Source organism: Sarcophilus harrisii, chromosome 1 (assembly GCF_902635505.1).
Source record: "Sarcophilus harrisii chromosome 1, mSarHar1.11, whole genome shotgun sequence".
Lineage (NCBI taxonomy): Eukaryota > Metazoa > Chordata > Mammalia > Dasyuromorphia > Dasyuridae > Sarcophilus > Sarcophilus harrisii.
The window spans coordinates 162,208,826-162,234,528 of NC_045426.1; the positions used below are offsets into that span (position 1 = coordinate 162,208,826).

Consider the following 25,703-nt stretch of genomic DNA (forward strand, 5'->3'; position numbering starts at 1 on the left):
ACAGGGAATTCATCTCCTAAAGTATTCAAAAGAAGCAAGCTTCCAATATTCCCCCAAATAAAACTTAATCTCTTCTCCTGCCTCCTCCCCAACTCTGCCCAGCAGCAAGTGACATATATAGCATTTTATAATTAGCATTTATTATTACATATTAGCATATATATTTAACATTTAACAAATTATTAAAAGTTTACTATCTTATAGGTAAATATGAGTATTTTGTATTTATTCTGAAGCATTTATTTACATATGGAAATCAAAGTTCAATGAGATTAACTTTTGAGAGTCCATTTCTATTAAACAGGAGAGCAAGCATTCAAACCAAAGACCTCTGACATTCCCTACATTATCTGGCACTGCCTCTGCCTCTCATATTATCTATATTTGCTCTTTTAGTTAGCTATTCAGTTGTTGTGGGGGAGGAAGTGGTGGTTGAATCATATCAGTATACAATTCTTTGTGACCCCATTTGAGGTTTTCTTGGCAAAGATATTAGAATGGTTTGACATTTCCTTCTCTAGCTCATTTTACAGATGAGAAAACTGAGGAAAATTAGGTTAAGTGACTTGCTCAGAACCACACTGCTAGAAGCCAGAATTGAATTCAGCTCTTCCTGACTCCAGAGCCAGTATAATATCCACTGTTTCACTGCCTGGATCTTCAGTACATTATAGTAACTGATGTTCCTGGTGCTGATTCTGAATCATCATAGAAATATTAAAATAGGGTCATTGATAAACTATTTGAATACCCATACAGACCCTCTGATTTTACTGGTATTAGGAGTTCCCAATGAGAAAACACCCTTTATCAGTTCCAATCTGCTACTTGCCAAGGGCAAGGGTACTGGTATGGTTTGCCATTTCTCTCTCCAGTTCATTTTATGTAGGAAGAAATGGAAGCAAACAGGGTGATGTGACTTGCCCAGGGTCACATAGTAAGAAGTGTCTGAGGTTGGATTTGAAGTCTTACTCACTGCACATCTAGCACTCTTATCCAATACAATACCTCCCTGTCCAGTTCAAATCCTATCTCTGACACAATCAGACCCTGGACGAATTATTGACCTCACAGAGTCCTAGGCAACTCACTCAGTTCTAAATTGCTAAACAGTCACTAACCTGCATGAGTTTTACCTTTCTGGACACTCTATACCAATATGTCTCAGTTGGGGAAAAAGTAGACTGTTAGCTTTGAATTCAGAAAAAAATAGGTTAAAATTCTGCCTTTGACATTTAATAGCTTTATGACTAAAAATGTGTCCTGTCTGAGCCTTAGGCAACCAAGATTTACTACTAATTTGTAGATGGATTGTAATCTGTGGCAGTTCTCACATTGTAAAGTCATGGATCCTTGACATATATTGACATTTACTCTACTCAAATAGGCAAGGATGTATAAAATATATTTTAGAAAATTTTCTATTGGGAACCCCAATTCAAGAATCTATAGCTTAAAAAGCTAACACACACACTATGTCTGGATAGCTCTACTCACAGTTCCTTTATGCCAAGGACTCCAGAGAGTTAAGGTTCTTGTGAAAGAGAAGAAAATTAAATCATTGAATATAAACATGTAACATTTGGATTGGCAAGTACCTCAGAATATAAACCAGTAAACTCAGGTGAGGCAATTGTGAGAGGTTTTCTCAGGCTTTCCACAAGCTGTTGGGCTTCTGACTGGCTCAGAGTTCCATTTCCAGAGTATTTCAAAGATTATTCACAAGTCAACTTTTCCTACATAGATGCATCCAAAACTAAATTATACCAGTACAGGTCAACCAAAAATTCACTTTGATAGGAAGAAAATGTACAATGCAGCCATGTAAACTAGAAATGGAGTCTAAAGTCAATAACACACCCAAATGGGAAGCCATTGATTAACAAAAGACACCAATGGGTATGTTGATAAAATATTTTTAAAATATTTTAAACCATTTGCTGTTGTTCTAAAGATACCATGTTCTAAGTGGCTTCTGGAAGGAAGACAGCTTACCTTGTTTATCGGTCAGAAATAAGGTATAGCCGTTGGATCAAAGATCAGTAAAAAAGGAGCAATGAGACAACTCTTCTCTTCATCTGACATCAAAACTTTCATTCCCCAATTCTACCTCCTGTTTTCCCTACCATTGAAACGTTCAGGAATAGTGAAATGTCCCCAGAGGGGAAGATTTGAGAGAAAAGACTTGCTGCTATGTATTTCCTGAATTACTAGAGATTGACCATGCAGTCTTCCTTTATTAATATGTGCTAACTCAGTGTAAGGACCAACCATATGTTTAAAACATCTACTACAATGGAATCAGAAGGTGAACTAATGTCACAGGACCGTCTGTCCATCGTATTGGATTGTCTGAGTCTTTTGGCATAAAAGTGGCTTAAACTGTATTTGACCTGTTGCTTCAATTTCCAGCCCAAAATGACTCATTATTTCAGATGTTTAGTTTGCTCTCTGATATTTGAAGTGTTCTGAAAGAAAAATGAAAAAGCCGGCTTTGAAAATATAATTTAGTTTTCAAAAAAGAGAATTCTAGTACAGGGGCTTGGAACCCAGTTTGAAGAAGTCTTGGAGAATACGTATGAGTCAATATAATTTGAGGGCCACATAGATTCTTCTTATTTAATCTAATATAACTAAAGCATTCTGGTTATGAAATCTCCACAGAGGTAGTAGTTTGCTGAGAAGTTGGGTGGGCCAGTTGGCTCTCTTTACTATCCACCCCCCCGCAAAGGAAACCTCACCAATGCCTCAGCATTTTTAGATTAGTTAAGTCAGATGCTTTTCCTTGAAAGTTATAAAGTGAAACATGCATTTCAAAATCTTTCTTTGGGTTCTGGAATCTCTCCAATAGATCTATGTATAATTTGTTGTTTTTATTCAATCATTTCCAACTTTTCGTGATGCCATTTGGGGTTTTCTTGGCAGAGATACTGGAATGATTTGCCATTTCCTTCTCTAGCACATTTTATAGAGGAGGAAATTGAGGCAAACAGGGGTAAGTGACTTTCCCTGGGTGACACAATAAGTAAGTCGGAGGTCAGTTTTAAACTGAGCAAAATGAGTCTTCCTAACCCCAGGCCCGGACCACCTAGCTGCCCAAAATAATGTCCCTGTGTGAATTCAAATAACCGAACAGATTCTTCCATAGAAATTATAATATCTGGACTTTAGCAATCATTAATTGTTTTTCAAGAATCAATGATGAGTATATTATATAACCTATATTCTTTTGCAGGCTTTCTCTTTATCACTGAAGTCTTAAAGGGAATAAGTCTCTGATGAATGAATTCACTCCTTTCTATATCTTGGCACTTAAATGTCAATATAAATAGGAACACTTATGAAAAACTACAGAACCTGTACCCAAGTGTTCCTCTGGTATTTCTGCCTGTTGAAATCCTACCATCCTTCAAGATCTAAAAGTTACTTCCAACTCAAGTCTTCCATAGTCCCCTCCAGTCAGAAGTGATCTATGATATCTTAATCTCTTATTAAACACTTTGTCCCCATTTCTCATATCATTCTTTGTCGTATTCATATTTTTTAGTCTGAACCTGTTATAGGAAGCTCCCAGGTGAGAAAACTCCTTACAATGCAGACTAGCATATTTTCTGTCCTGACTACTAAGAGCATTTCCTCTAACTACTAGGCCCCCACTACCTACTTATTGCATATATATAGATAGATAGATAGATAATGTATGTATATATGTATATATGTATGTGTGTGTGTACTTTCACATATATATACCTACTTCATGTATCTTAATATATAAAATAACATATACATATGTTTATATATACTTTTGTATGTATTTGTGTATATATTCCTTCCTAGGCTGAAAGCTCCATGAGAAAAGGAAAGGATTGTTTTAATTATATTCATATATGTTCACCCAGTACATAGTAGTAGAGGCTTACATGGTTGTTGAACAAATGAAATAATTAATGAATGAAAGTGATTTCATCATCACTCCACTAATTGGCTTCCATCTATCTCCTTATTTTATTCTGAATTCTTGAACTTGAGAAGTGGGAGAATGTGGATTCTTAGAAAACTGAAGCTGGAAGACGCCTTAGAGATCACCTGGATCCATGCATTTTCATTTTACAGATGAGGACTGTAAGCTTGAAGGTAGAAGGTTGCTTGCCAGAGTTCATGTGCTTATGTTAATGACCACTTAGGCCTGAATTGTAGACTGCTCACTCTTAGTCTAATGACCTTTCCACTAGATCACAAAGGAGCTTTGAGAATTTATTGATCACCAGGCTGTGAATCAAAATGAGGGTACGCTGATTTGATTTGAAGGGCTCCATGGCCAGACCCAAAGTAGGTCATGGACCTTCCATAACTTTCTTTATTTGGGCACATCTCCCCTACAGTGCATTCACTCTTTTTTTTTTTTTTTTTTTTAATTTAATAGCCTTTTATTTACAGGATATATACATGGGTAACTTTACAGCATTAACAATTGCCAAACCTCTTGTTCCAATTTTTCACCTCTTACCCCCCCCGCACCCCCTCCCCTAAATGGCAGGATGACCAGTAGATGTTAAATATATTAAAATATAACTTAGATACACAATAAGTATACATGACCAAAACATTATTTTGCTGTACAAAAAGAATCAGACTCTGAATTATTGTACAATTAGCTTGTGAAGGAAATCAAAGATGCAGGTGTGCATAAATATAGGGACTGGGAATTCAATGTAATGGTTTTTAGTCATCTCCCAGAGTTCTTTTTCTGGGTATAGTTAGTTCAGTTCATTACTGCTCCATTAGATGATTTGGTTGATCTCGTTGCTGAGGATGGCCTGATCCATCAGAACTGGTCATCATCTAGTATTGTTGTTGAAGTATATAATGATCTCCTGGTCCTGCTCATTTTACTCAGCATCAGTTCCAGTGCATTCACTCTTAACCTGTACTTTGTATATTGTAACTAGCTCACCACCTAATCGTACCATCATTATTCTGCCATCCATTTGTTCAGTGCTTATATATGCACTTCATTGTGATAGGTCAATGGCAATGAACTCAAATAGAAAATGGAAGATCCTTTGGGGCTTCATATTGACTTAGTTTTAAAATGTAATATTATCTATTTTATTATATCTTTATTGATTTTATTGAATATTTCCCAGTTACATTTGAATCTGATTTGGGCTACACTTGGAAATGTTGTGGGCCCACAAGCCTTGTGTTTGACATTTCTGTCTTAAAAATATGTTTTGGTGATAAACATGATCATATGAAGAGGGCAAAATGTAAAGAGATGTTAGTAGAATTGGCTGATGGAACTTTCTGCCTCCTAGATCTTGAGCTTCTTCTCAAGCTGACATAAGGCAGGTAAGATGGCTACTATCAGAGAAATTTAGGAGGACTCTTCCAGGGCCCTCAAGTCCACAAGGCCTTTGTTGTGTTCCTTTTGTCTTTCCAGAACATGGTCTCTGCAGTAGTCATCTTCATTCCACCCTGACCCTTCCTGCAGTAGGTTCCTTTTTTTTTTTTTTTTTTTTACATGACCAAAGCATTATTTTGCTGTACAAAAAGAATCAGACTCTGAATTATTGTACAATTAGCTTGTGAAGGAAATCAAAGATGCAGGTGTGCATAAATATAGGGATTGGGAATTCAATGTAATGGTTTTTAGTCATCTCCCAGAGTTCTTTTTCTGGGTATAGCTAGTTCAGTTCATTACTGCTCCATTAGAAATGATTTGGTTGATCTCGTTGCTGAGGATGGCCTGATCCATCAGAACTGGTCATCATCTAGTATTGTTGTTGAAGTATATAATGATCTCCTGGTCCTGCTCATTTCACTCAGCATCAGTTCGTGTAAGTCTCTCCAGGCCTTTCTGAAATCATCCTGTTGGTCATTTCTTACAGAACAGTAATATTCCATAATTTTCATATACCACAATTTATTCAGCCATTCTCCAACTGATGGACATCCATTCAGTTTCCAGTTTCTAGCCACTACAAAAAGGGCTGCCACAAACATTCGTGCACATACAGGTCCCTTTCCCTTCTTTATAATCTCTTTGGGATATAATCCCAGTAGTAACACCTGCAGTAGGTTCCAAAGTACATAAAGCTCATTTCTGTGTCAGAAAGGAATGATTAGCTTGTCATCTCCTTTCCTCAAAGGAAGTGCTCCTTTAGGCTTGGATATAAATACTAGAGGAAAAGAAATTATAGACAAACTTGCCTCATTGGGTTTCTCAGTCTTATTTCCCATATTAATGTCAGGAATTGGCAAGGACATAGCTTTGTTATTGAAAACCTGTGCCTAACTGAAAACAGTGTCAGTGATTATGTGCAAAGCCGGTGACTGCCAAAATCCAGGAGTATAAATTGCATGGTGACTTAGCTCTTATGGTGCATTTGTGATTTGGGATGTAGTCCATTATGAGGGAACTTTTATTGTGAAGCATTGGAGTTTTAGAATGGCCAGAAGAACAACTTAGATGCCTGAGGACTACAGGAGAGTGTAATATAAAGACAAAAGACATCAATAAAGCATTAAAAAAAATAATGATAGTAATAATCCAGGAGAATGTGTGTCTGTTTATGTGGATTTTTATAGAAGTCTAAAGAATAATAATTTATTACTTGGTGCAGATGAGAATGTGATTGAATAAAAGGGAAAATGTCCAAAATAATCAAGCTATAACAGCACATAATTTTGAAATACTTTTAGTGTGGAAGGGGAATGGAATGGGAGGGAGGAAGAAAGGAAGACCTTCTACCTCAGGGGGTAGCAGAATATAAAGTTGAACTTGAGAAACATAAATCAAACAGTAAATGAAAACCAAGATCTTACTGACTTTGTGTTATTACTAAGTGTGGCTTTATAAAAATGAGTATTCCTTGAACAAATTTTGCTACGGATTTGCTCTAAGCTTCCTTTCCTTAGTCTGAGCCATTAATCTCCGGGTTCCTTTGTGCGAGGAGTTTTTCGTTGCTCTTCTGGAGTAGTTGTAACAGAATTTTACCCAGTCTGAATCCACCTCAGGTCTTCTCAAATCCCTGCCTGAATTTCCCTGCCCTCATCATAATATTTTTGTTAGGGAGATTACTGAAGGTCTGAGCCATCCACTGGAATGAATATTCTGTATCTTACTAAATCCAAAGTGTATATTCCTGACCCTTGTCCAAGGCCGTGCCTGGATCACCAAGAACAAATGATGAGAAGGAGACAATTGCTTTCCAGAAATCATCCTGAGGCCTACAGGGATTCAGCCAAGCTTCCCTGAAGCTCAAAGTGAGACATGTATAGGACCCTCGATTTAAAAATATAAGAAACAATAAGAAATTTAAAGGAATAAGAAATCTTTTGTTTCTTAGCCATGGTTTGACATGACCAACAGCGCAGGATTTTCTTGACAAAGATACTAGAGCAATTTGCCATTTTCTTCTCCAGTGTAATAAGACAAATAAAGCTTAGGTTAAGGGACTTGCCCAGGATCACACAACTAGTAATTATCCAAGGCTGGATTTATACTCAGGTCTTCCTGATTCCAGCTCCAAAACTCTTTTATCTATCCACTGAACTTTGCCTCTAAGAAATCTTAGAAATTATCTAATATAACCCTTTCATTTTTCAGATAAGGAAACTGCCCTTGGCCAAGAAAAAGAGCGTTTTCCATCAAGCATAAATTCATGCTGACTGTTCGTGTTTGGTAAAAAGGTATGAGATGCAGTTATGCTGCCTTTTCTTTTCATCCACATCTTAAACCTGTACATCTTGCTCCTTTCTTGCCTCAGATAACAGGTCTGCCCATCTTCTCCTTGTTCTGTGTGGTGCTTGTGCAAAGTCTCTGCTGATTTCTCCTTGGATCACTTACCCACCAGAATACTTTGTACTAACAAAATGTTTGGCACAAAAAAACATAGTTTTAAAGATATGAATTCTAAGCCATAAGAGGTGGAGTTGTAGGGAGGATAGTTTTAAAGATTACAAAGCAATAAAACAAGAGAAAGAGAAAGCCACATTTTTATTGAGCTGATCTCTTAGAATGAATCTGGAGGGTCTACCTTCATTATACCATTTCTACAAAGGTTTTCCAACTTTGCTGCTGTAATTTCCCTTGAAATATTCAGTGAAGAGCAGTGGCGAATTGTGGCTCCCCTTTATTGTTTACTTCCAAATGTAAACTTTTTGGTAAGCCTTTTGCTTAATGAATCATTAATGTGACGATGAAAATGTCCTAATAAAGATAAAGAAAATGTAAACTATTCCAAAAGCTGTAGGGGAAAAAATGTGAAGGTCAAGTTAGTCACCCATTTCTCTGCATTCATTTGAGCTTTGGGCTATATATTCCCATGATCAGTGGTTTATGGGATATATATTGGTCTTTTATTTTCCTTTTAAAATACATGAATGCTTATAAATCAATGGACTGTCTGACTGTGTGGGCAATGGCTCTGTGGGTGGTGATTTTGTAAAAGGGGTATATCAGATTTCTTTTACCTCCTGCTCTGCCAGCCCATTAAATGCAGTAGGAGGTGAGAGCAAGGAAATAAATACCTGGATAGGTACAAAAAGCAACCAATCTGATTGTTAGAGATGTCAGATATACTCAGGTAGGATTTCAAGGGGGTTCCAATGGATGAAGGAGACGTTTAGATTTCTTGTGAGATTTTTTTTGATCATAAGAACAATTTGAAAGATCAAAGAGTCCCAAGAAGAGAAAAAACTCATTTTATAATACTGTGGCGCTGGATAAATTTTTTAATCTACTTTGACTTAATCCACCAGAGGTTCAATGACTGTGTTTTTCTAAATAATTTGATGAACACTTTAGTGAATGCAGAAGTTTCTATGTCTAGGAGTTTTAAAAATATCGAGTGTAATATAAATTTACACCCTTTAAAATAGTCTATTGCCAATGGTATATAAGTATGGAAAATCTTATTAAAATAAGGATAAAAAATAATTAATTATCACCTTTACAGGATATAGCCCCAAATCTATTAAATGTATGTTTGTAGTTAGAAACAAGAATCCTTTTATCTATAATTTGTTCCTGATTTCCTGTCAGACACTTGTGAAATGTGAATAAATGTATTGATTCAAAGGGAATCTTCCATTGAAATATGTATCTAAAATCATTGCTCATATTTTCCTACTACTAGTTGCATCTTATTAGTAAAATGTTACTTTTAGTTTTTCCAAAGTGAAATATAATGAAAAATTAACTCTTTATTTTAAAAGATTTTCATTTGCCTCTTTTCTTTATCACTCTTATTTTTAAATTTTTTTTAAAAAAACGTAATAGTATTTTCTATTTTTCCAAATACATGCAAAGATAGTTCTCAGTATTCATCTTTGCAAAGCCTAGAGTTGCAAATTTTTCTCTCTAATTCTTCTTCCTCCCCACTCCTCAAGACAGCAAGCAATCCAATGTAAGTTAAACATATTTATCAGTATCTTATATCAGAGAGCATATAACTGAGTTTCATGAGGATATCAAATTTTTTACTTTAGATTTTACTTATTGTATTTTATAATAGAGCATCAAGCTGGAAACTAATACTATTATAAAAGAAAAGAAATTGAATAATTTGTGATCATTGAAAGCCACTCAGAGCTTCCAGATATAATATAGCTATTTTCTATAACTATATATCTATCATATCTATCTATCTACTGCTAATAATGTGTCATTTCTATCCATGTGTATCATATCTGTCTATATCCATTCATAGCTATCGATCCACCTATCCGTCCATCTATCTATATATCTATCTCTTTGTGCCTTATCTCTCCCATCACAATGTAAATTATTTGAGGTTAGAGAGTTTCTCACTTTTGCATTTATATCTATAATTCTTGGCCTATAATAAGTGTTTTTTTCACTTATTCATATCACAATATGTCCACAATATCTTTTCTGAACAATATACATTTTTACCTGCTTTTTTCCATTGTAGATGATTAAGCCAAACATATTAGATTTTTGAAATCTTTTTTTAAAAGTATATTCATACAGAAATATTCAAAGTACAAAGGCTATATCTACTAAGCGATTTCAATTCCTAGGTGAAGAATTCAAAGCCTAGAGAAGTTGCCCATGGTCAAATCAGCTAGCTCATGTAAGGGTCCTCCTTATTCCTAGCCCAGAAAGTTTCCAAGTTTCCACCATCCCAAGCTGTCAGTCTACAAGACCTCAGTATTCTGAATTGGCACATATCAGTGACATTTAAATTCTGCAAGTCCAAGGAAAATTCCAGGTTGCTTTTTAATCAGAAGGCCACATGGTATAATGGAAAATTCATTGACCTTGGCCCATGGTAAGACTTGAGTTTGAATGCTGGCTCCTTCACTTACTGATTGTGTGACTTGGGACAAATGCCTTCATCTCCTTGGGTCTCAGTCTTTTCATCTATAAAGAAAGGAGTTGAGCAAAATGACCTCACGAGGCTCCTCTGGTTCTAGATGTAGAACTATATTCTGTTTCTAGATCCAGATTCCATGCTCTTATGGATTGCAGAACAAAACAACACTGAGAACAGAGCATTTCTTTTTCATGGACACTGGAGATATTGCTATTTGAATGACTTTTAAGTTAAAATAAACAGAATGGCAGCTATTTTATAGACTAAATGTCATTGAAACCACAGTCTATATAAACCAGGCTTCCTGGGTGATAAAGTCATATCCTTGTTACCACTTAGATGTTTCAAGGATTTAAGAGTGAGGTTAAGGGAATGGTGGGGGGAGGAACGGCTTTTTTCTAGTTACTTGCCATAATTGCCCAGCTTATTCCATTAAGCAGAATGACCCCCTCTTTCCTCCAGAGAGAGTCTTGTACCATGTAAAGCACTTACCTCAAATGCCACTAGGAAGTAGAATATCTAAGGCATAAAGAGATTGAATGAGAGTAAGGATGATAGTATTACTTCAATGTTCTGTATATTTTTCAAAAGTACTTTTATGGATATTTTGTTCCATTCACTGTCTGTAGAGCACACATTGGATTTTGTAAGTGAGGAAATTGAGATGTTAAGAACTCAATTAAGGGGAGAGAGAGACAGAGAGAGAGAAGATGGAGAGAGGGAGGAAAAGAGAGAGGGAGGGGAGGAAGAGAGAGAAAAGAGGGAGAGAGAGGAGAAGGGAATGGGGGAGAGAGAGATAGAAAGAGAAATAGAGCAAAAAAAGAAGAAACCAAGAAACCAAATAGCATTGGGCAAAAGTCTTCTCAGAATCATGTGATGTTTTGCCCTGTAGCTGGGGATCTTGTTACAGATGCTGGTGATTATAGCTTTTGCAAACAATTGTCAGAGAAATTCATAAGATTTCCAAAGACTGAAGAACAGCAGATGTGGAATTAAATTTCAAACAAAGTTACCCATAATGGCTTACATGTGGACACAGAGTATTTAGGACTCGGGCCCGGGTCCCTGTGTCCAAGAGGTGTGGGATGCAGAGGCAGAAACTGTGATTTGCTGTGCAAGCATCTTCTGGTAGTCTTTTCTAGTCCTATCTTTTCTTCTTGGCTTCAAATTCACTTAAAAGTGGTAAACATTCTTCTGTAACAGTTAGTTTGCAGTGTCTAACACTGTCATCCTTTGGCCATTCAAGAATAGAACTATCCCTGGCTTCTCTTCCTTTTTGCCAGCAAGCATGTAGAGAGCTATGGAATTATGGAAAATGTGAGTCCCTGTGACCACCTTGAATTGGCTGAGCAACAGACATTTCAACTGAAAGTTGCCAGCAAAAGTTCAAGTGAACCCAGCTTTATAGATTTCAGTCTTTACTCTTAGCAGTCAGTGTGGTTTGGGCATTAAATGAAGGAGTATCAGAAATGTCAGTCACCAAGCTTTTATTAAGCATTTACTAGATTCAGGGCACTAGGCAGAGTGCTGGGGGTACAGAGAACAGTTTTTGCTCTCCAGGAGTGTCCATTCCAGTAGGAGATACAACATAAAATGAACTAGTTTCATATAGAATTTCTAGATGGAGAGATGTTCCTCAGAGCAGACAGAAGGTAATCTCAAGAGAGAAGGCAATAGGAATAAGGAGGACCAGGAAAAGACTCTTACAGAGAGATTTGAGCTATCTTGGAGAAATCTAGAGAAACTAAGGCAGAGATGAGACGGGAGAGAGCAGCTAGTTCAAAGGACTGAGGAGATGGTATGCTGGATAGGAAGAAGAGAGGACAGCTAGATGGATCAGTGGATAGAGTGCTGGGCTTAGAATCACGGAGATTAAGTTCAAATCCAGACTCAGACACGAAGTATGAGTTGTGTGGGGAAGTCACTTAACCCTATTTTCCTCAGTTTCTTCATCTGGAAAATGAGCTAGAGAAGGAAATGATAAACTATGTCAGTATCTTAGCCAAGGGAAAAAAAAAACTTCAGTTTCCTCATCTGTAAAACGGAAAATTGTCCTAATAGTGTATTGTTGTAAGAATTATTGTATATGTTTAACATATACTGGGTTATTTGCTAACTGGAGAGAAGTTGGGGAGGGAAGAAAAAAATTGGAACATATGGTTTTGCAAGGTTGAATGTTGAAAACTATCTATGCATATGTCTTGAAAATAAAAAGCTTTATTTTAAAAAGAGTCAATATATGTAAAAAAAAATGAGATAGGTGGGAGGATGGGTCTGGAAATGGGAAGATTGGAGTTCAAATATGACCTCAGATACTAGCAGTGTGATCCTAATCAAGTCACTTAACCCTGTTTGCCTCCATTTTCTTATATATGCAATGAATTGGAGAAGGAAATGGCAAAACACCCAGTAGTTTTGCCAAGAAAAGCCCAAATGGGGTCACAAAGAGTCAGAAACTGAACAACCACAAATATTAAAAAAAATGCCATGGAATATTAAAAGCAGCATAAACATTCTTATTATCTGTTCTTTCGCCTCCACACTGTAAGACCACATGCCTGAAGACATAGATAAAGTGTATTTTATTCCCACTCATTCTTGGTGCTCTTAAAGTGAGACTTAAACTCACAGGTGTGGTTTCCCAGGGGGTCAACATCCCCTCTTTATCCTTGTGAAGTAAAAGAACACCCACTGTGTCCTGACTGGGCTGAATCTCTTGGGAAAACATCCTCTGAATCCCTCACATCATCATTTCTTCTTAAACCCCCCACTCTCACCATCTGAAGTCCATTGCTGAGATTTCCCCCACCCCTGTCAAGTTGAACAGGCACCTGGGCTGAGGATGTAGGATGCCAAAATTTCTTCTAAAGGCCCTAAACTGTTCATGGTATTTACTTTCTCAGCATGTTCTCTCATATTCTCTGTTTTTAATTTAATTTAATTATTTGTAAAATTAAATTTAGTATCCATCCATGGAGCGCTTTCAATCCCAGCTAGGTAGCTGAGTATAAGCAGCGAGGTAGCTCAGTGGATAGAATTCAAATGTAGCTTCAGATACTTATTAGCTGTGTGATCCTGAGCAAATAACTTGATCTCACTCTATCTCAATGTCCTCCTCTGTATAATGGGGAGACTAATAACCTTGACCTTGGAGTGTTGTTATATATGTTAGCATATATAAGATGCTACATCAGTGCTAATTAACCCCAAGGAGTTTCAGGTATTTCACTCATATTTCTCCTTGTCTCATGCTATTTCTCCATCAGAACCCTAAAGCTTGTGTATTTGTTTAACTACAAGGGAAGAAGGCCCAGCAGGACTAACATGATGTAGGAATTGTAAGTCAGAATGGTGCAGGACCCAAATTCAGTAAGTTTAACAATTTAGTCATTTGCCATCTAGGTGACTAGAAGCAAGTTGTTATATCTCAGTTTCCTTAATAGTAAAATGGGATCATAAATCTCACACTTCCTACTCACAGGATTTTTCTGAGAAAAGCATTATGGAACTAAAATATCATTATTATTGAGAATAATAATAAGGAAACCTAATTCTTCATATTGTTAGTTTGAACCTTCTTTCAGAGGGAGCTAGGTGCCTCATTGGATAGAATGAAATACCTCAATTCAGACAGACCTGCATTCAAATCAACCTTAAATACTTGTTAGTTGTGTGATCCTGAACCTCTGATTCAGTTTCTTCATCTGTAAAATGGGAAGGGGTTTGTAATAGCTTCTAACACCTTAGATTGTTGTGAGATAATATTTGTAAAAACAATTTTCAAACTATAGTTATGTGAGTGCTAGCAATTATTGTTATTAATTTCCATACAATTCTATAACTGTTTACTTCCTTAATTCAAGTAGCTGTTCTTTCATCTCAAATTCTTGGTTTCAATACTCCTGCCTAATGAATCGTTCTATAAAGTATTGGGACTCATTTTGACCAATTGTTCTAGATTGATGTTTTTGTGGAATCTGTGATACCATAATTCTAGAGACTACCTTCTACAGTAAGAGTTAGAACCATTCTACAATACCTCATCCTGTGTGATTTCCATTCATGTTTTCTGAAAGAATCTTCTCAGAGAGCTATTTGAGGTGGAACTGAGTTATTTAACATATTAAGAGAGGAAATTTGGGGTTTGTGTTTTTCCCCCAAGGAAAAAATGTTTCTTTAAAAACCAAGCCAAGGGGCAGCTAGCTAGGTAGTGTAGTGGATAGAGCACCAGCCCTGAAGTCAGGAGGACCCGAATTCAAATCTGGCCTCAGACATTTAACACTTCCTAGCTGTGTGATTCTGGCAAGTCACTTAACCCCAATTGCCTCAGGAAAAAAAAGCCAAAAACCTGCCTGCCAAATCTATAAATTAAACTCAGAAGAAGAAAAAATAAAACAAAAAAGAAGCACCTCATTTTGAATTCTTTCCCACTTGGGTTTATGAGAAAGAAAAAATATATTTGCTGAGAGATCCAAAAAGAAAGAATGCAGCTATAATTTGTTGTATGATTATTAAAAGGGTTGGCAAAAGGCAGATGTGAACTCTTCCACTTCATGGCTTCTATTAAGGATGTGGATATGGACCTAACTTCTGCCATCTTGATTCTGATAAACCCCTATGGACTGAAGAACTCAATTCATAGGCCAGTTTCATTGGCTTTGTGATGTGTTCTGATTTATATCATCATTTTTCTCCTTCCCAAATTCTGTCTGAGGGAAATGACTAGCATATAAGATTTCTATATTGAATAAAAATTATATGTAATACATTTCTTCAGAAGCATCATAACTGGATTCCAAATAGCATTTGGCAAGTCTTCCAGAAATCAGTCAACAAATATGTATTGAGCACTTAGGACAATCACTGCTACATGTGATTTATTCACATTCCTTTTGTTCCTGGAATCCATGAAGATTTTAGACTAAGACACCAGTTATCTGAGTAGTCTGGCTAATGGTGTCAGAGGAATAAATGAGATCTAATCTGTGTCCAAACCATCTACCTTGAGACAAAAGAGATCTTTTATTATTTTGTCTTAGCAAGTTTCTGCATCTTTCTCTGTCAAAGTCATTTTATCTTCCCTGTCGTTATTACTGACTTCCTTCCCAAATGTATATTGTGAACTGATGTATAACTATAACCTTGAACAGTTTTGTCTCTAAAACTCCCATCGCCTATTATTTTTGTGTCATAGGGTTTTTTGGAATTTTTTTTGGCACTTATTGCTTGTGTTTCCTGTAGGCACACTATATTCTTTTGGAATATAGGCACTCCATCTTATGCATATTTGTACTCCCTACAGAACTGGGCAAAGTGCTTTGTATGTGATAGATGTTCAGTAAAGATTTGTTGAAGAAATGAATGAGTGAACTATGGCACACAATTGTTTTTTTTCTTTCTATTCAAATAAGATATTTGTAAAGCACTTAATATATAGTACTTAATATTTGTTTTCTCTTTTCCTTTCTTCCTTCTTTCTTTCCTTCCTTCCTTCCTTCTTGCCCTTGTTGCTTTCTCCCTCACTCTTCTTTTCTTCTTCCTTTCCTTTCCTTCTCTTTTCTCTTCCCTTCCTCCCTTTCTCTCTCTTTCCTTCCTCCCTTCTTGCTTTCCCTCCTTTTTTCCTTCCCTCCTTCCTTTATTTACTTCCCTTCCTTTTCTTTCATACTTCATCTCCTTCTCTCCTTCCCTTCCTTCCCTTCTTTTTTCCTTCCCTCCTTCCTTTATTTACTTCCCTTCCTTTTCTTTCATACTTCATCTCCTTCTCTCCTTCCCTTCCTTCCCTTCTTTCCTTCCTTCCTTCATTATTTTCTTTCTTTACTCTTTCTATTCTTTTATCCTTCCTTCTATTCCCTTCTCTTCCTTTCCTCCTCCCTCCCTTTCTTTTTTCCTTCATTCCCTGCTTTCTTTCCCTCACTCATAATCTTCCCATCTCCCTTAACAAAGTGTCTGACACATCCCAAGCAATATAAAGGCTTGTTGATTGAATAAATAGTGATTATAATCTTTTGAGAGGAAAGAATGGGAAACTTATGAATATACTTTAGAGATGTGGTACAGGGGTAACGTGGGGAAATAATATTCTTGGCCATATCCACTTAAGGGATAGGAGAATAACATTGTTCCTTAATGATCCTAGATAACAATTTTCTAGAACAACAGAAAGTGTTGATAGGAGACCAGCTGACTGATCAAATCATGTAAACTCTCATCAGCTTCCTCATTCAGAAAATGAAGGTGTTGGGCTAATTGACCACTAAGATCTCTGCAACCCCAGCATCCTGTGATATAATGCCAAGGTAGAAAAGTGAATTTGTAGCTCCTGTCCCCACCTATCCCTAGGATGAGATTGCCCAGGTTTTAAATATGCTCGGGCAGCCTGTCCAGATGAGATTGCCCAGGTTTTAAATATGTTTGGGCAGCCTGTCCAAAGTAAGTTTAGAAAAAGAACCACAGCAGAAGCTGCCAGAAACTTGGTGCTAGAATGCTTCTTCTATTAAGCCATCACTTAATAAAAACATGTTGGCAGCCACCTGTGCCTAGTTTTCTCAGGCTATAAAAACCAGCTTCTAAGCTATTCTGTGCCATATATGACATTCTTACCTGGAATCTTCAAACAGCAGTAAATGCCCTAAGTATTTCATCTCTCCTTACAAACACTTACATCTTACAACACCTCTGCTTAACAGATCTTACTGTTCCTTGCTTTTTTTTCAATAATATATGTATATTACCCATTTCTTCTTTCAACTGTTCACATTTTTTCCCTTTATGTTACCAACAAAATTAGTTGCCTTTTTTTCTTCTTCATCAATCCAGCGAATCACCACCAGAGGGGAAAGAATACGGCTATGGTTTTGTCTGTGTTCTTGAGAAACTATTAGACCTCGATTATCTTGGTGTTTGCCATTTGAGGTTAAGCCAACAGCTGTACTTTGCTTTCTTTCCCAGCGGGCATGACAAGAAAAGGGAAAGAGAAGATTTCAAAGAATTAAAAACAGAGTTTCCATTAGGATAACATTGAGGGTCAGGTAAACATCCCCTTCAAGTTTCATTGAAAAATTCCAGGAGGCCATGGGCAATCTCCTGAAGACTCCTTTCATGGCATAAAGTTCTACAGACATTTTGAAAGAGAATAAAGAAAGAGGAAGGAAATAAGACAGAAAGAAATATTTTTTTGCTTTGAAAAAGTACAAATTCAGGACAAAATACTCCCAACATTAGATTTAAGCAAGCAACAAACATTTATTTTTTAAACACCAATTATATGCCAAGAACTATGTTGTCAGGGGAGATACAAAGAGGTGAAGAAAATGTTCATCCCTCAAAGCTGACATTATAATGGAGACTTGGTCTTCAGGAGTTTTTTGCTGTCCTTTAATTTTCTAATGTCCTCAACTTTTAGAGGAGAATGTATTTTTCAATTGTATCATCTAATAGTGTTGCCTGCAAAACTGTGGGATGAGTAAGAAGTTCCTCATTTAGGAATTGTGAAATTGGGCGTCTCTAACTACCCTCCCCCCAACCAAAAAAAAAAAAAAAAAAGTAACACTTGGATAGTGTGGAGATGACTTGACTGAATGTATTAAAAAAAATAATCCCCAAAGAATTGTACTTGACAAGAAATAATACATTATTAATGATGAAGTTGCTGACATTAAATGCTCTGCAAAATGCAAAGACATTGTTGGTTGCAATGCTGAGGGAAATTGTTAACTCTGAAAAATTCAAAAAGGTTGTCTGCAGTAGGATTTAAAATAGTCTGGCTCCAACGTGAGCCTAGTATGACAAAAATCAAAAACCAAAGAAAAGGTTCTTTGTGGTAAGCAAAACCACAGTTAACATATTTCTCAGTGGCTGTTGAATTCCCAGTGTCCCTGGGGCAAGCTACTCCATCTGCAAAATCAGATCCAACTTTTAACTCCTACCACATAGTGGCAAACCGGTTTCCCTTCCTCCAGCTGACCTCAAAGAGACACTACTTTATGGGCTTGTAAGCACCTGTAAGAAGAGCAAATAGGCTTAGAGATGGGAACTCTTGGAAGCTGTGGGAGGTACCCAAGAGACAGGGATGTATGAGGTCATTGTAAAGCCTATTTCATTTTTTTTTTTTTTTGCTAAGGATATGTAAAAGATATCTTAATGGTTTTGAGGGGGGGTTAAATGCCCTGTTTTTCTGCTAGTTTGTCTTTATAGGAATTTATACTAATTGTTTAATTGCTTTGTTTCACTTATATATTCAAACTGTTGATAACTCTTAACTGCATATAAGATCAAAAGGAACCTAGATCACTAGGTCATGTTCTAGTGACCTAGAACATGAAATATATTATTGCATCCTCTGTTTGGCTTTTCTTTGAAGGGAAAAACAGTAGCTACCCTGACTTTTTAATACCTTACTATTTTTCTTTGTTCCAAGCACAAAAGATTCATGAAAGAAATAATATGTTTTATTTCTTACTCATTTTCTCTTAGTTCTTTCTTTCCAGATGAAGTGATAAGTAAGAGTATTGACCAAGGTAAAATGGTTATTGAATGAATGGATTCGAATTAGCATTGTGGAGTGGGAACATAAGAGCTTTCTAAGGAAGAATTATTTTATTTCCATGGAGGCTTCAGTAATAGGGGAACAAAAGCAAAGAAACCAAAACGAATATATTGGCAGACTTTGTTCTGAGGAAAACATTTTTTTTTCAGAGATTTTATTGAGGCATCAATACTTTTTAACAGAAGAATTTGGTGGAAACAAAAAAAAAGTCTCCCAAAAAACCAAACTCCAACAACCAAACTAGCTGTGGGTTGTTTTCCACTGAATGCGATTGAACTTGCTGCTAAATGTTTTAGCTATTAATAAAATTTTTAAAATTCCCTTAGTAAGGGAAACTATATTCAGTCCTTTTGTTTCTACTTAAAAATATGTTTGATGTAGTATATGGTTGGAGAATCTGTGGCCATTTAACCCAGTTGTTTAGAGCATGGTGTTAATGAGACTAGGGTCATGGGTTCAGTCCCCATATGAACTTTGCTGTACTCCACTGCTACAGACTGCACTTCTAACCCCAGACATCTCTCAAAAATGTGTGCTGTTGGTCATAAGGGGAGTGATTCATTCAATAAATTCTCATTAAAGCACCCACTATGTACAAAGCATTTTGTGGAGCAGTATGAACACTGGAAGAGATACAGAAATAAATGACAAAATCTTGAGTAGAAAGTTTTAGGAGATCAGGGAAGGAGATAAAAGTGAAGATTATAGATGGGGCTGAAAAGGATGAATAAGATAGAGACTTAACTGGAGATTTCTTTTTTAACATTATTTTTTATTTTGAATTTATGGAATAAAACAGGTATATCCATGGAATAGAATAATAAAATGAAACTGCAAATTACATACAACTTACTGCTCCTTTTAAAAATATATAATAAAGTTATCATGTAAATTTCTTCTTTTCCTTCCCTTGCATCCCCTTTTGTTCATTAGACATAGTATGTTTGTATGTGTGTGTATTGTATATGTGTCTGGGTGTGTATGTATATATATATATATATATATATATATATATATATATGTAATATATTATACATATAAGCACACACATATAAATATTCCATACATACATATTTCTATCTATCAATTCTTTCTCTGGATGTAAATAGTTTCCTTCATGTCCTTTGTAGTTAATTTTATAATAATCAAAAATGATTTAGTTGCTCAAAGTTGTTCTTAAAACACTATTGCTTTTTTATATAGTGTTTTCTTTGTTTTACTCATTTTATACTATATTGTTTCATGTAAGTCTATCCATAGTTTTCTAAGTTTATCAAACTCATCATTTCCATTGAATTCAATATTCCATCGGACCTGAGATTTCACTGGTGTTAGTGAACTTTCTAAAGAGAAAATACCTATCAAGACTGTAAAGGAATCAGTTATATCCATATGAAGGAACAAACCATAATTAGTAATATAATTTTGGTATGCTAAGATATATTTTACTAAAATATACTATATATCAAGGAGAGGTCATCTGTAGTTGGAATCTATTAACTTTAATAAATAAGAGGCAAACAGGAAATATTCAGTATTAACTACTTTTTTTGTCAGACCAGTTCAATTTGTTTCAATCAGTAACTGTTTTGCTAATGGGAGTCCAAGTGTCAACACAGAGTTCCATAGCCAATGCAGAGAAAAGGCTGGAACTAACCCAGTTCTCTGGAATCACCCAGTATGCCATAGTGTCTCTCACAATCACAATGGTATTAATTAAAATTAGGGTTTCTTTGATTTAAAAAAAATAGCTAAACTATCTTTAAAACCAGAAATTTAAATGGTGTCTATAGTTCTCCTATATAGTGCCCTTTTCTCTTGTTTAAGAAGAATGAGGAGAGAAATCTGAGGCTATTTAAAAAATATATACACACTTTTAACGTCCCTTCCTGCCTACAATTGTAATTTTTTTCTGATTTAGTGTTTGTGTTATGCAAATAAACCCTATTTTGAAATTCAGTAAAATTGAAACACCTGATTCTCATCTGAAAAAGAATCCCACACAGGATCTTACAAAAATTATTTGGGAAGGAATAACATAAATCCAATGCTTCAGATTTCCTTGGAGAATGGTGCTGTGTAAATAGAGAGTTGTGGTATTAATTAAGCATGGAGATTTTCTTTTGGTTCTTTACCATGGAGTGTTTTCTCTTATATCTTAAGGGCAGTAATGTGGGAGGTTTTAGGAAAATTTGTCATTTTTGCCCAGTAAAGCAATTAGTATTATTTATATTTTTCTCTTCCATTGTGAAAAAATTAAAAAGAGTCTAAAAAAATTCTCAGACAGTCCTGAGTCTAAAGTAAGAATATATGTGCACTATTCAAAATTGTAAAAGAAAGCTGCATCTGGATTTTTTCCCTTAAGATTCATTGCTGTTAAATACTTCACTACTGCATGATAGAAAATAATCTTTCTACAAAATTAAAATAGATTCTCTAAGGATGTTTCTTTTATCACTTTGATCCTCAGAAATGTGTGTGTGTGTGTGTGTGTGTGTGTGTGTGTGTGTGTGTGTATGTGCATGCTGGGTCTAGCTACCTATAGAATTTTAAAAGTATTGAATTTTTGAGCCACAAGGATCCATAGCAGTCATGTAGCTTAGATTTTACATTATACAGAGGAGTAAACTAAGGCCCAGAGAGGTCAAAGGACTTACCCAAAATCATACTCCTAGCTTCTGGAGGTCAGAGAACAGTTTTCCTTAGTTCATTTATTTTGAGTAGCTTTTTAGTTAAGCTAAAGTTAATTGCAGACTTAAAAGGCAACCAGTAATTTTCTCTCTTGAAAATAAAGCTTTAAATTTAACTCCAATCTCTTCTAAATTTAACTTGAATGCTACTTTCCTTTCTCTGATGCCTTTATTTTGTAACAAAGTTTTTTTTTCTTTCCTGACCATTCAGGATTTTAAAACCCCAATTGCATTGAGGGGGACATTCATGCTTATGCACCTCTTTAGAATAAATTTGGCCATTATGAAATACATTTGGTGCAATAATGTTCTTTGATTTCTGCTTTTCCTGTCTTCTCATCTGATCTCAGACACTTACTGAGAAAGTCACTTAATTTGTTTGCCTCAGTTTCCTCATCTGTAAAATGGTAATGATAATAGCATCTATTTCCCAAGAATTTGGTGATGCTCAAATGAAATATAATAATAATGTGTCAGTCCCTGACACATGTTGTTGAGTGGTTTCAGACTATTCACAGCCCCATTTGGAGTTTTCTTGGCAGAAGTACTATAATGCCATGATGAAGAATGAAGGCACACAGACTTAAATGATTTGCTCAGGTTCACACAGCTAGTAAGTGTTGGAAACTGGATTTGAACTCAGGAAGATGAGTCTCTCTGATTCCAAGTCCAGCACTTTATCCACTAGCACCTAGTAATTATTGTATAAATGATTGCCTTCATCATCATTATTATTATCTCTACATATCAGTGAAAATTATTGCAAGGCCTACAAGTAAGATCTTTGACTGAGAAAAAAATTATATTGAATGAGTAAAATAAAAGTAGCTCACATTTAGGTTTTAAAAATCATTTTATGTCATAATTACATTTGATTCTCAGCCCTGTAAACATAATTATCTTGACTTTGCAGGTGAGAAAATAGACCTAGAGAGGTTAGAGGGCTTATAATTTTATGAGTATTTAACATGTGTTATCTCAATGGATCTTTATAACAACCTAGTTAGGTAAGTCATAAAGTACTTGTGTCTCTGTTAGAAGCAAAAATATCCAATTTCCAGGGAATTCCATTGCTATGTATTATTACTTAATGTGTATTAGTGTGGGATTCAAACCCAGCAGTGCTATAAGGATAAAATGAACCAATTTGAAAGTTTATCCATTCTTGATCTTCAAGCTTGTTTATGATTCACTCATAGAGATCTAAAAGGAATTTCCAAAAATATACTGGTTTTACTACTTCTTAATGGAGAGGTATATGTCTTGCATAAAAGTCCAACCAAAATTCAGCAGGCATTAGGGAGGTGAAGGGAAGAAGCATTTACAGAGCACCTAGTACTAGTTCACAATAGCTCTGGGAGATAAGTGCTTTTATTATCCCCATTTCACTATTGGGGAAACTGAGGCAAACAGATTAAGTCATTCATTCAGCTAGTTAGTGACTGAGGTTTTATTTGAATTAAGGTTTTCCTGACTCCAAGCTCACTGCTCTATCCATTAGCTACTCTCTAGCAAAAAAGGCATCAAAAAGAGACAGTTTTATAGGAGGTATTTTAGAGATCCTTCTTGTTGGATCCTGTGCTCATTCCTGCCCATCTCTCCCTTCCTTTTGTCCTTTATCCTTGATGATAATAGTAGTTGTAACAACTAGTTTTTGAAAACTCAAAGAAAACAAGCCTGGTCTCCAGCCTGGTTTCCCAACCACTTATAATATGTTTATAAAAAATTCCTTTTTATGTTGAGCCACACAGGACAGAGAGATTGCTGGTTTTCAGTCAGCCAACACTTAGATAAAAATGACTAAAAGCTTGATGAAAAGAAGACATTTTTATCCTCACTCCTAAAGATAACAGTGCAGTGGGGAAAAGAAATGACTAACTCTTATATGTTATAATTTTCTTTTGTTATATTATGTTTTTCCACTGGCAACCTTTTTTTTCCTGAGAAATTTTTACATGAACCCAGGTGCATAAAACAGGTATACAAATAAAATACTTACTTCTAATAAATCATAATTTCATGACCCCCACATTCTGTTATGAGAACTTTTATGGAATTGTGAATCACAGTTTAAGAAGCTGGGTTCTAAATTTAGTAGCATTTACTTTGGGTGATATCTTTATGCATATTAGAAAAGGGAAAAATCACCTTGTTATTAAAGTCTGTGTAAAGTTTTGGCCATTTCCACATATAGTTTTGATTTTGGTTTTGTGGGCTTGTTTACTCTCATTTTTAGTGGAATCCACATTTTTGAATGATTTATAAATATGCCTTCTGGTTTTGTGGGGCAAATTTTATTTAAAAATACCACTTCCTTGCAATATCTGTGGTCCCCTTCCCAATGAATGCTGAATCTTTTCTTGGTACACTATTCTGGAGTGAACCCCCCCAACATTCCAAGTGCCCATTCCACGATGGATGAGATGATGTGGTAAATACTTCATAATATGCCAGTGGGAATATTGTTATTTCTCTGGTGAAGTCAGTGGTTTTACAAAAACAAAACAAAAACTTAGACTTCACCATGGGATTCTACCATTGATAAAATTTTCAATGCTTTTCCTATTTGAAATAGGAAATTTTTCTTTTGTCAATAAGTGAAGGAAAGACTATTATAAATCTTTCTGAGTACCAGCAATGCATTTGCATCACATAAAAAAAGAAGCAAATATAGTATTTTTCAGAGGATGGACCATGTAAGTTTGACACATAAATAGGAAGATAGAGGTTTTGTAGTTATTACTATAGTTAATGAATTCATCTGCTATTGGCTAACCCCACAGTGACGAGTCCCTCTGTATTTGGCAAAGCTAATGGTTAGTAAACAGACACATCCTGTTGCCATGACTCTGCTTGAATTCTTTCTAGGATGACAGAATCTTCCAGAGTTTATGTTCTGGTGATAGTCTTCCAAAACCCCTATCTTAACCTCAATGAGGATTCAGGAGAGGGCTTTTGGATAAGAACTACAGGTTATTATTATCCATATTTTATAGGTGAAGAAACCAGAATCACAAAAATCAAATGACTGTCCATGGTCATATAATTAATAAGTGACAGATTGGACTGATGACTTATACTATCATAATAGAGTAATGTTACATAAATAATATCATTATGCTTTCTCCACTTAGTTGAACCTTGAATTAAAAAATTTACTAGATTTGTAAAATCATTGTCTTCTTAAAATTATCAAGAATTACAGCTGAGCTTCTTAACCTGTGGTCTGTGAACTTTTTTAAAGCTTTTTATTTTCAAAATATATGCATAGATAATTTTGAACATTCATCCTTGCAAAAATTTGTGTTCCAAATTTTTTTCCCTCCCTTAGATGGCAAATAATCCAATATATGTTAAACATGTCCAATTCTTCTATACATATTTCCACGATTATCATTCTGCACAAGAAAAATCAGATCAAAAAAAAAAAAAGGAGAAAAAAAAAGCAAGCAAACAACAATGAAAAAAGTGAAAATACTATGTGGTGATCCACATTCAGTCCTGACAGCCCTCTCTCTGGGTACAGATGGCTCTCTATCACAAGTCTATTGGAGTTGTCTTGAATCACCTTACTGCTGAAAAGAGCTGAGTCTTTTATAATTGATCATAATATAATTTTGTTGCTGTGGACAATATTCTCTTGGTTCTATTCATTTCACCTAGCTTTAGTTCATGTAAGTCTCTCCAGGTCTCTCTGAAATCATCCTGCTGATAGTTTCTTATAGAATAATACTATTCCATAACTTTCATATACTATAACTCATTCAGGCTTTCTCCAACTGGTGGGCATCCACTCACTTTCCATGACTTTAATTTTTAAAAATTCTGATAATCTTTATTTCAAAAAGAATTGGTTTCTTGATTCTATGCATTTTGTTTTATTCACATAAAAACATCATTCTGAGAAAAAGGGGTCTAGAGGTTTCAACAGACTGCCAAAATTATCTATGATACAAAAAATGTTAAGAGCTCCTGCTTTAGAGTTATTATTATTGCAAGAAATGTCATGAAGCATTAGACAAAGCTAGTTAAACAAACATGGTCCCTGACTCCTAGAGGCTTAAAATCTTGAGTACTCTGAAAGTATACAGATCTTCTCAGCAAAGGGAGTAGTTTCCATTT

General features: G+C 35.5%; 1 protein-coding gene across 2 annotated transcripts in view; it reads left to right on the top strand.

The window, feature by feature from the left end:
• Positions 1–25,703, top strand: part of LHFPL2 (LHFPL tetraspan subfamily member 2) — a 218,154-nt gene that overhangs the window by 76,865 nt on the left and 115,586 nt on the right. For both annotated transcript variants that reach the window (XM_023495799.2, XM_023495800.2), the window contains exon 3: positions 7,613–7,695. The gene's annotated coding sequence lies outside the window, so the exon portion shown is untranslated. The remainder of the gene's footprint in view (positions 1–7,612; positions 7,696–25,703) is intronic.